Raw genomic sequence first — 13,304 nt, 5'->3', positions numbered from 1 at the left:
AAAAAACATACAAAACATCATCACACATGCTTTCCTAGTTCCAACTAGTTTCCATGTTATCATAGTCGATACTTGTTCTGTGTGCTTCTCCAATTCCAATTCCAGGTTGTCTAACGCTTGATATGCTTGCTTATTCTCCAATTCCAACTCATTTATACGTCTAAGTAGACCTGAATTATCTGCTTCGATCGGTAGCACATTTCAGGGTCAATCCAGAAAAACTTCGTGCACCCACCTTCACTCTAACAAACAAAAAACTAGACCACCTTCAGTGTCAATCCAACCAGAAACCACAAGCACAAAATGACCATAAAAAAACTTACAGCTTTCTTGTAGCAGCTACTGAATCTCATGCCGGGGTTCAAGTTAGTCCATGAAGTCTTCTGAACCAATGGAACACCACACTTGCAAGTCCCCTCGGCTCTGGACGGAAAAGTGGTATTCGTGAGAAATTGGTCTCCTCTTTTCTGCAATTCTCGTGGTCGACTCGATGCGCGATTCTGTTGTCAATGGTGCCCACAAGAAGAGTTGTAATCTTTATATTCTACATTTGATGTAATAAAGTCTCATGAAGACTCTTGCTTGTAATTGCTTATTCATTAATAAAAAGTTGAAACGTTCATCAATCTTCCTTGTTTGAAGCTTTATGATAAAACCTTAGTCTTTAGTCCATAAACAAACTAAACAACTTACGAAGAGACAAATGTAGATTTGCATGAACAAACTCTTCGTAGTTTGCTTAAAACGATATATTCGCAATCTAAGGGTCAAAGGACTATTGACCTCAGTATGATTGTTAGAAGAATCTATGATGTCTGGTTATGAGGCATTGAGAGTTGGAGACTCTATAGTTCTTCTAGGTATCTTCCGAAGGTACTGAATTGACCAGTGCACTTCTAGAGACAAGATAAGAACAAACCATTTAACCTCTTATGTCTCGAAATCACTACGTATGAATTGCATCGTGCTTACCTTAATCCTGAAATGAGACATGTCATTTCACACCTTAGTATTCTCATTTGAGAAAGTCAGAGTTCGGACTCACTATGTGATTCCAAACAAGGCCTATTGGTGAAGTACTAAGTTGTGAGAATGTCATGAGTACCTTTGTGAAGTTCTCATAGATATGGAATTCATGTACAAGATTGCTGAAATGCAATGTATATCACCTCATGCTTTGTTCCTTGGAGTGTGAATAAATGAACTGGCCAGTGTCCAAATTGAGTCTTGACTCTTTTGGATGAAACAATGTGACTTGTTAGCTCCTCGTCAATACATTGTTTCTAACTTATTCACAAGCGACAAAGGAGTTGAGGAAATAACAGCTAGAAGGGTAAAATGGTAATTTTGTAAATCCCGACTAGCTGATGATATTCATGAAGGGTAAACACTGATAATATTCTGTGGATCCACTCATTACAATTAGGTTGAATTCTTGAGTAGAAAATAAATTCATTTGAACCGAGAGATTTTCAGTGTCAACTCTTTAGTGGAGTCAGTTGACATTAAGCTAAACTTGAAAAAGGTTTGTGAACTTTTGAGTCCAAGTATTTTAGCTCAAGCTTTGTTCATTTGGATCCATGAGGTCACTGTCACGAATCACATCGATTAGGAATAGTTAAACTGGAAGCTAAGTCTAAACAAGAACGAAAATAGTCAAAATGGTATTTTTGTCTTTTGAGACATAGGATGAAATAGATGTCAATAAATTTTTTGACAAGTTCATTTGATGACTTAATGTCACTCGGCCATATTGAAATAATTGGGCCTTGTGAGTTAATTTCGTTTCATAAGAATTTTATTGAAAATTCTTAATGGGCATTTCCCATGTTGTCATGAACAAATGAAGAAGCTTCTAGAAGCTCCTTCTAGAATGAGTTTGGGCGCCCAACATACCCATAGGTAGAGAGAATATTTTGTGCATAAATGTATCAAGATACTTGCCAAAAGAAAAAGAGGAAACAAATTTCCCTTGCTTGTATAGGAAATTTCGGCCAAGGCAACCAAGAGAGAAACAAAAGAGGAAACTAATCCCTTGAGGATTTGAATGAGGTGGGCGCCTATGTTGATAGGAATGGGTAATAAAAGATTGCTCATAAAGGCTTGAAAAATAAGAGGAAACTACTTATTTACAAGGCCAACCCTTCTCCTATAAATAGGACCCTCATTCCTCTCATTCTATTCATTCCACACAAGTTAGAGATTGAGAGACTCTCTCTCTAGACATTGTGGCCGCCCCTCTCCTCTCTCTCTCTCTAGTCCATTTTGTTTTATTGTTTTGGCACCTAGGTCCTCATTTGACCTAGACTTTAGCTCTGCGACTTCAAGACTCGTTCTTAAGTCGTAGTGTTTAAAAGTGCCCACTCACTGATTCCTTTTATTTCGAGTGATTTAGTGATAGAAACTATCGTGGTTGCTCGAGTTCCCGAGGAAAGAAAGAGAGACGTGCTGCGAGGGAGACGAGCGTCGTAACTTTCCAAAAGCTTCTCAAAGTTCAAGCTTCAAGAAAGGTTAGTAAACTTCTTAGCTCATATTAGTTTTTATTTATATGTATTTGCTCTTTGTCTAGGTTAGTAAAAAACCGTTTTTACTTGAAAATAAAATTTTTAAAATTCCGCCGCTTTGCGAAGCGTTAAACTTTTTCTTAAACCCTAGATCAATTCCAACAAATTCGAGCTTATGCTGCTACATGCAGACGAGGACGAAAATTGATGCTCATTCATTATCGTGGCGAAGAAATTGAATCAGAAGAAAAATTGAATCAGAAGAGAAATTGAATCAGAAGAGAAAAACCTAGGGTTTCTCAATGTCGGGAACAATTTGATTTGGGATTAATATTCTCTTTAGTTTTCTTCCCATTATATAATCGAATTCTTTGTTTAAAATTTATCCCAATTCATTTCACTCGAATACATGTGGACTTCTGTTACACTAAACGGTGCTTGTAGTAACGGCAACACAAAAACAAGAGATTAGGTAGTTTTCCCGTGGAAAAAAAAAGTTTAGGTAGCAAAATGGATGTTAACGAAAACAATAGGTATTTTTACCGGCATTTTCTCTAATAATAATAATAAATAAATAGGCTATATTGGAATTTTAAACAACGTTACTAGGCTTATTTATAAATTGGAATTTTGAATTTAAAAATTGCCATAACTAAGAGTAAATAATAGTAGTGCTATACATTACTACTTTTTTTTTTTAGAAATGGCCGGATCTAGTAGTCATTTTATTGTTTTGGACCAAAATATTGAGTTCTTTGTTTTGAACACTTTGAGTAGTTGCTCATGTGAGCAAGTACAATGTTGCCCTTTACTTTTATTTTTTATGTTGAAAATAACCCAAGCCAAAAACCCACTCGCACAAGCCATATGAGCGCTCATTTACAGAAAGTCTTCAAAGCCCAAGCCAAAACCCCCTGAAAACCCTTAGCGGGCCAGATCAGCCTTCAGATCCGCCGGCCGATCTGCATCGGCACCGAGATTATCCGCCAAGACCACCAGGCCTTCCTCTTTACCCTTCGGAATCCCCAAACAAACTCAAAACCTTCTCTCTCGCCCCGCGTCCCTCAGATAATTCAATTCCTTTCAATTTCGTTCGTGCTATCTCGAAATCTTTTTGTTTCCTTAAAATTTCTCTGTGACCACTGTGGTTTTGGTTTTCTTGGTGTTTTCCCTATGTTATCCTCACTGGCGAATATTTTGTTGACTGATTTTGAAAATTGAGGTTTTTCCAATTACGTTATCGCCTTTTCTTTGGGATTTTTTTTCTAGGTTTGAAGAGATTTGGGTAATTTCACTTTAATTTGAACCAGTTAATGTATCGGTCACTCTTTGATGATTTTTGTGTTTGGATCGCCTTTTCAAGCTTCTTTGCTTAGGGTTATTCCGAGTTTAATGATCAGTGAACATTTGAGGAAGGTGTGGAATTGATTTTCTGAGAAAAGGTGGTGGAAAACACTCTAATTGCATAATAAGTACAAATCACTAAATTATACACAAACCTCTTGAATGGCCCCGGTAACATTCTTAGGTCCCTTTTCTGTTTGTTTCATAGGGAGTTTCCTCTACGGGTTTCTAAGCATTAAACCTCAAAAATTGTGCAAATTATTGATATCGAGAACTTGAAAAAAAAAACAAGAAAGTCTGTTTTTGACTCATTAATCATGTTGGATGAATTATTCGGACTTTTGCTTCTCAAGAACTAAATAATCTATAGTTTTGTTAATATGTTTCTCATTTTGGTTGAGATGATTCTTAGTGCTTCGCATCTAATAATTTTTCACTTTTTGTATCTAGGTTCGTAGGTAATTTGTCATTCTGGAGTTTGGTGCCTTTTATACGGCTAATGTTTTTTTTTAGACATTTAAAGCCATAGTCATAAGAATTTTTTCATACCATTTGTGTAGTTGTAGACTTTTATTTTTTACATCTATAATTTCTTCAATTGTAGACTTTTATGTCTACAATTCTTGTGAATGTAACCATTTATATCTACAGTTTCTATAATTCTAAACTTGTAAGTCCACAATTATGTGAACTGTGGCTACAGTCACAGGAATTGTAGACATAACAATTTCAAAAATTGTATACTGTTGTTTTATACATTACATAAAATCTTAGATTAATTTTGGTGATATGAGAACTATTTGTGTAGAGTTTCATGTTTTTTTCTTGACATATGCATGGATTTGTGAGATTTGTCCCTGAAGACGAGATAGTGAACCTTTGTCATTGTCTTGGTTTCGAGTTTCTAGCGTCGAATGTATGCTCTTATAACTTGTATTGGGGCAAACAAGTTGTTGTAAACTCGATCACGTTTCTATATAATTTCTAAATAAGTGGATTTACACTCACTTACAGACACAATTTCAAATTAATACTTATTCTTTAGTTACTTTTTACACTAATTATTGTCCTTGTAAGTTCATGTCAGTGTTAAATATTCTTTTTTTTTGTTGTGTCACCACCAAAATTTTCTTTTGCGAGTAATAAAATAGTTATTGTATTGGATAATCTATATTGAATAATTTGAAGTAGTTGGACTTCATAAAAATACAAATCTTTTGACTGTTAATTGGATTAAGTAAGACAAAAATAAAATAAAATAATTATATTAAGAAAAAGAAACAAGCCATCTAAAATAGTTACCCTCTAAAATAATAAATGTAAACGTTTATGTCTACAAGTTAAATAATTATAGAAATGTTATCTATAATTTCTATAATTGTAGACATGTATTTCTATAATTTGTATAATTATATACATATGTCTACAATTATCGATATTTATATTAGAAATTTATAGACATATATGTCTACAATTATCTAAATTGTAGATATACATATCTGCAATTATCGAAATTATAGATAGAAAAGAGTATCAAGAGCAAGATAGTAAGCTATATGCAGGCTTGACATGCGGGTTCGCCTAAAAATCCAAATTCAGTAATATAGACAATCAAAGTCACATGTACCTAAACTTTTCCATAAGATCAGTAGAGAAATAAACGAAATTAAAATAGTTGATTTTATGTATTTAACTTTATACAACATGAGTAATTTTTGAATTGAAATAGCCGTTCGCTGATCTGCTTCTTGAGCTCATCATTTTCCAGCAAAGGACCTTCCTTGATAGCCCATTCATGTTCAGCGTCTCCAGACATGAAAATCTCTAAATATAAAGATGAGTGATGGATGTGGGTAGTAATCATTCCTCCGAAAAACATCTTATCTCTGAAGAGCCATATATTTTAAACCAGAATATTCGCAAACTTCAGAATTTCATAATAGGAATCCCAGATCAGAAAAAGAAGAATGAAATATTGAGGAATGTGTAGAGCACAACAAATAACGAAATTAAAAAAAAAAAATAACAATTCATAAGTATATCAGCATTTTCTTTTTTGGTTCTGCTACGTATAGTCATCAATAGAGTTCAAAAATAATAATAAAAAAGATTAATAAAGAGGGATGCATTTGTAAGTGGAAATGGAAACTAGCATCGAAATTTCTCTTCTTGATATCGCATCAACGTTAAGCTTCGTTTTGCAGCCAACAAGATAAAGTTCATAGCTGCATGAGATATGAATAACATAAATACGCAGTAAGGCTAACAGAGCTGGATGAGATAAAGTTCTTCTTGATATGAATAACATAGCTGGAAAAAAAGTATTTGTCTTAAGGTTATGGATAATACTAATCAAGGAATATATCGTTGGGGCATTCCTTGATCTTCTTTTTGAGCTCATCACTTTGTTCCAGCAACAAGGGACATCTCTTAATCTGCAAAAGTCACCAGAATCTGGTACAACATGTCGTCCGAGGAAAACTCAAACCTCTTGGGAATTTCGTCGAACAGTTGGGGTGCTTTCACGAAGAGATTCGAGTTATTGCACGCAGCGGCAGGGACGGAGGGTTTTAGGGCTCCGTCGAGGTCGTTCTTGGATCGGAGCTTGGCAGATGGCGGAGATAAGACAAGGAGGCCATTCTGGGAGCTCACATTCTTCAGACACATGGCCATGGATGCCTCGAAGCTTGACTCAACCCAGGCCCAAATCGCCGATCTCCACGCCGCGCTCGACGTCGAGCGCATAGCACGAAGGAAGCTTATAAAGGAGCCTAGCGACGAGCGACGCGCGAGGAAATCGGTGGAGCCCGCGTGCGAGGGCTTGGCACGCGAAATGGCGGGAATGAGGAGCGAGTTCTAGGACGAGAGGAAGATGCTGAGGATGTGCGAGGTATTGAGAGAAGAGATGGTTCAAATCCAGACCAAAACAGAAAAAGTCTCTGACATTCAAGGCTTGAATGAACAAAAATAAAAATTAAAGGACAAACCAGGTATGAATTATTTATCTCTCTCAAACTCACTACTAAAAGTGTCCAAAAACAATGAACTCAATATTTGGTCCAAAACAATAAAATGACTATTAGATCCGGCCATTTCCCATTTTTTTTTCCCAAAAAGACTGATTTAGGAGCTTGAACTTGATGTTGACTTAGTAAAAAAAAACTTTGATGTCTTTTTTTTCTTTTTTTTCTTTCTCTCTTTATATATTTCTTCTCATCTATTATTCTCTCTTTCCATTTTTTTTCTTCCCAAAAATTTGGATTTGAGAGAAATAAGGACTATTTACACCCTCAACTGTTACATGATTAATACTCCACACCCAGATGTTGAAAATCGTACAAAACTAACCTTGAAAGCCGGCATCAAATCTAGAGTCAAATGGCAGATATTCAGCAACAAGCAGAGGAAGAAGAGGCAGAGGTGGACATCGATGACCTAGAGCAGGCAGCGATGCGTATAGTTCTCGGGCAACGTCGAGATTGAGAAACTGGGATAGGTCCCTCGATCCCTATGGGAGCTTTGCTTCTCGCTGCAGCTCAGGACACGAGCTCGTCATCAGGTTTGTCCTCTCGCACTCGGCAAGATCCATCTTTTAGCAAGTTGCAGTCAACGGTGCAAGCCCAGTAGGCCATGATGGAGCAGATGCAGCGACAGATCTTCAAACTCACATAGAGCATGAGACCGATTGATTCGTCTCCCATGCAGACTCAGCCGTCACCCTCGACACCGCAGCCTCAGACTACGCCGCCACCAGCTACAAAGGTTGATGACCAGACGTCAGCTTCTGTAGAGTTCCAGTGAAAGCGTCATAGCGGAAGTAGCACAATAGGAGGTAGCAGCGTATCCCGAGACAGAGGAGGAAGAGGATCAACCACAATGGAAAAGTGGTTTCAAGCGCGGAAGAAGTAGTTTACTTATTGTTAGCGATCAAAACGTTAGTTTAATTTTATTTTACAAAACATTTCGAATTTAAAATATTTAATATTACGTTTTGTGAGAAATTTATTTTATAGTTCGAATTTCTATTCCGATTGATAATATCTTCTTATTTTTTCGTAAATATTAATTCAATTTATAATATATATATATATATATATATATATATATATCATTAGATGCGACAATGTTCCTGCCTTTTGACGGGCAGAGTATTGGATGCGACTTGTCGCATCCAATGGTATAATATCCCGCCAATATGAATGTTATTAGATGCGATAACGGATGCGACTAGTCGCATCCATTTTGACCATCATATGTGACTTTTTGACTTTTGGATGCGACAAAAAGTCGCATCCAAAAGTGCTTTATGTCCTAGTGTAATAAGATGATGAATAGCATATAGAGGATTACACCACAAACACCATACAATCAGTTTCCTAATCCCCCGGTCTTGCATGTCTGAAAATTCTAATTGTGTGAATGAATGCGTCATAAAACACTGAGGGCAGAAGCTTTCTTTTATAGTGGTTAATATCTCTAGAAGTCAAACTAGAGTTCCCTTGCACATTAACGTGGAGAAAATATACGTAAAACTTCTTCCGTGACAATCTTGGTAAAACTGGAAACTTCCTGAAATAGCAGAATCTACGCAAAGTAGCGAAGATGTCTCAATATATTATGGAGCATGTTGTAAGACATCTTACTGACACTAACTTGCTGCTAAAAATAAGTCAATAGCGCATGTAAGAGCTGTGATGTTGAGGCAAAAGCTCAAGTTAGTCTGTTGCACCACCAATGGAACTATAGATTAAAATTGGTCATCGATATCACTAACGTCCCACACAAACTGATGATTACGTCTTTGATAATATTCCATTATTAGCCATTATGAATGTTCTTACTTGAGTTGCGAGTATAAATGGCTTGTTCAAACTCAACTAGAATCATCGCCGCTAAAATCAGAGTCTATCTTGAAAGGATGATGTTGTCCTTCCAATTCACATTTGGTGAATAGCCAAATATTCCACCTCGAAGAAAAATGTGATTTCCTTGATAAGTGTCTTGCATTAGTAGAGAGTGAGCGGCGAAAAGCATTATGGTGTTTGAGTCACGTAATTCATTTATTCTTTTAGCATTAGACATTAAAGGGCGTGAGCGAACTTTCTATTTATTCTTTGCAAAGGCTACTTAGTCAATCTAACTCTTTTTTATTTCATATGCAACTCAGATTCGGAAACTTTTGTATGTTGAGGCATTAAACACAATACTTGACACCATTTCTAATTTTGTGATTACCATTCGTTCTTTAGTGTGGTTATTTATTGCATAGTTTTGTGTGTCGCTTGGGGAAGTAAAATAAAAAAATAGATTAATAACCAATAAAAAAAATAACCAATAAATGTATCATTAAAAGCCATCATCAGTCATCAAAACAAACGAACATCATTTACGGTACTTTTTCTAATTAAAAAAAAATAAACAACGAACTATTGATTACACACACGAAGATTCAAAGGCCGGTGGCGAATATTTATCATTCTGTGCAAGATTCGACAACGGCAAAATCGGCGGCCACGAACTAGAGGCTGACGATTGGCGGAGCTATGTCAAATGTTTGAGCCAGAGAAGAGTTTGCCAAAAAAATCTAAGACCGAAGAACGGTGCAGAGGAGTACTATTATTTTCTCGATGGTGGCGGCGTAGGAGGAACTTTGGAGCGTCAGTGGCTCCCGGTGGAGTCTGTTGCCGCATCAATTTCCAACTTCGTTGCTCGTATTTATAATCGAGTCCGTCGAAGAGAGAGATAGGGAGAGAGAGACAGAGAGAGAGAGAGAGAGAGAGAGAGAGGCTGAGATTAGTGAACGGAGTTCTCGACGAGCGAGCTGGCTAGGAAGATTGAGTGGTCTCCGAGGGTCAATCGACTAGGTCTAGTATGCTCACCAAAACTCGGAATTAGGGTTCTCGAGGAGATCACCATTGTTACTATTGTTGTTGTTGATGTTGGAATTAGGCTTGGGCTCACCAACGGAGACCGATTTCGCGTTCTTGCTGTTCTCCATGGAAGCGAACGCAAAGAAGGTGTAGAAAAGATGAAGAAAGAGAGAATCGGAAATGAGAGAGAGTGATCCGAGACTCTGAATATTTTTCTTATATTTTGATATGAAATTGTATCACCTATTTATACATATGGTAGATACATGAGAGTAGTCTAGATACATGTGAAGTAATAAAGACGTGTAATAAATATGTCTAGTAAATAGATAATAATAAATATTACACAGAGAACAAGACATAGAAAATAACATGAGAAATAAATGCGACAATTTCCCATGTGAAATGAATGCTGAGTGGTGTGAGTTCCCAAAGGCACACTAGTCAGGAAGAGGGGGCGAAGTGACGAGGACGAGGTGAAGCTTAGCTCGGACGAGGTGGCGAAGTGTCAAGAGAAGGCCGAACTGCCGAGCTGGATTTCAACAGAAGGCGAATTGGTCGAGCAAGAGGAATTGGATTAGGGATTGAGATCGAAAATTGAATTGGATATGTGGAAAAATCTAAGGAATATTTGAGCAGAGAATCATTGAGAGAAAAGTCTCTTTCACAGCCGCTCGAAAACCCTGTTGAAATCCCACTCTCCGCCGGTCGCCATCGTTTTCGCGAGAGTTTTTCTCCGTCTATGACTATGTGAATTGGAGTAGGGGAGAGAGAGAGAGTAGCAATACTACTAATAATAAATATTAAAAGTTTACAATATTTAATTTTTTATTTTTATTTTTTAAAGAGGAATAATGAAAAACGAAATAAAATAAAGAAGAAAATGAAAAATATTTGTTTTACCCTTATTTGTTTAACAGCCTAGCGTTAGACACAGAATGGGTATTTTGTTACAATGTAGGCTTTCAGGGTTAGTTTTGTATAATTTTCAGCATCAGGGGTGTGGAGTGTTAATTGTGCAGGAGTTGAGGGGGCATCGATGTAAACAATCCAGAAAAAATGGTCTAATAATATCCTCAACCAGCGAAGGCGCCGTGCATCGTGTTCATCGATGCGGTGCCGGGATGGGTGGCGGCAACACACCATCTACCAGCTCCTCCTGACCGAGATGGACGGCTTATCCGACAGCTCCAATAGGCCAGACGTCCTCGACTCCATCGCCGCCGCCTCCGGCCATTCCTCTGTGGTTCCAATTCTCATCCCGGCATCTCCTTCACGCCCAGCCTCTCTCGGAGCGCCTCCGTTAGGTCCGCGATCTCCTCGGCGATCGCTGAAGCCTTCTCTGGTGTGGATGTGCTCAGCTCATTGCGAGGAGGACTATGGGCTTTAGTGATAAATTTGTAACTAATCGTAGCATAATTATTTGTAAAATTGTAACTAAATACTAAAATTCTTATCAAGACGAGTTACATGTTTAGTTACAAACTTGAAGAGCCAATAAGATCGCGATGAGGACGCTGGGCTTCACCCACAATCAGCTCGCAGATGTGCACAAGATGTGCAAAAGCTGTCTCTTCTTGTTGAGGCATTGCTGACCGAAAAGTTGAAAGCAACCAAGTTTGATTATGACGCTCGAAAGACGGCAATACAACAGAGGTGCGACACTGACTTAGGGTTTTTTTTTTTTTTTTTTTTTAATGGACGTTCAAGTTTTTAGTCGCTCCTTTGAATGATGAATCAATTGATGTATTCAAATATTGGTATAAATTTAATAAAATTAACTGATATGTTTCTTGTGTTCCATTGCAGCGACATCAAGGGCCTACTTTATTGTGTTACATATTTAACTGATATTTTTGTAACATCCTTGTATAATGAAAGTTATAATGTTATTTTGAAGATGCCTTTATTCGCTACTTTCTTAACTCTTTGAAGAGCAATACCAGAATCTGAAAAAACATGCATAACAACATTGTCACTAATTTCAGTTATTTTAAAATTTAGTGACAACATTATCACCAATTCCAACAAATTAGTGATAATATTGTCGAAAATTTTAGTAATTGGATGTCAGTTTTCCTAATAATTTTAATACGAACACTAAATTTAGGGACAACAATGTCACTAATTCACTTATTTTAAAGGCAAAGATGTTAGGGATGGCAATTTGGTCCGGACACGAAACACGAAACGGTTACGACACGACTTAAAGCGGATTTGGATCTCAATAAATGAGTCGGTTCTTAATTGGATCGAACACGCTAACACGATTAAATAATGGATCAAAACGACACGATTACGGTAACACGACTAAAATCTAATTAACACGATTATTAAATGGTCGACACGAAACACGATTACGACCCGCACGAATATGACCCAATTAATACGATTACGAGTAATAGCACAATTACGACTCAGTTAAACACGATTAATATTATATATGTAAAATTATTAATATACATAAAAGTGATCTAAAATTAAAAGTATAAAGGAAAATATATAAAATTATAACAATAAGCCAAACTTAAACAGAACATAAAATTGTAAATTTATAACCATTAACATAAAATTGCTGTTAGAAAATATGATGGAATAAAAAGAATTGTTATGTCATATAATAACATTTGAATTGCTGTAAGACAACTTATAATTTTCAATCAATTTTGATATGTTGAAGTTGAAAACAAGGTATATTCAATATCAATTCACGTATGATAACATATAGTCAATAGTATACCAGTTGACTTCATGAGATCAATAATAATCTATTGAATTAGTTGTTTTCAATTACTAATTTAACTAGTATGTCTAGTGGTGTTCTCATACCAATTATGTCATTGGATCATATCCAACAATCACAATGACAATAGTCTCATAATAACGTATCGTATTCAAATGTATTTAATTTCAATTTAATTCATATTGAACAATCATAATTCACAATTTACAATCATAATAACATAGTCTCGTAATAACGTATCGTATGTAATTTTATTTTATTTCAATTCAATTTAGTTAATATCGAACAATCACAATTCACAATTTACAATCACAATAACAATAATCACATAATAACGTATCATATTCAATTTTATTTGTATCGTATTCAATTTTATTTGATTTAAATTATAGTAAAATGACTTATTATCTCCATTTGTTTTCGAATTCAATATCTAATTTTTATCAAAAACAAAAACACCAAATTTAAGATTATCAGATTCTCCTAAAAGAATATCATTAATTTACTTTACCTTACCAATGTAGTTTTTAGATTTCATATAAATATTAAATTTTTAAATTAATTTGAGATTAGATATAAATTTAAAATTGTAGTTTTTAACTTTATATCCTATACTATCAATAAAAAAAATAGTTTAAACCTAAAAAAAGGTCACTAAATATTTCATTTAGGAATATTTCCCCCCTCTTTCGTTTGGGCATAAAAATTTCAGTGGGTATATAAAAAAGAGGGAAATTTCCCTTGTTTTTCATTTGGGCGGTAGAATCATTAAAATTTTAGAATAACTAAATTTTATATCCTCCTTGTTCGTCTAAGCACCGCCTAATACAAATACAAAAGAAA

The sequence above is a fragment of the Urtica dioica genome, chromosome 11, assembly GCF_054948205.1.
Source record: "Urtica dioica subsp. dioica isolate 48M chromosome 11, U.dioica_male_clone48M_v1_H2, whole genome shotgun sequence".
NCBI classification, from domain to species: domain Eukaryota; kingdom Viridiplantae; phylum Streptophyta; class Magnoliopsida; order Rosales; family Urticaceae; genus Urtica; species Urtica dioica.
Note: the sequence above shows the minus strand (reverse complement) of the source record.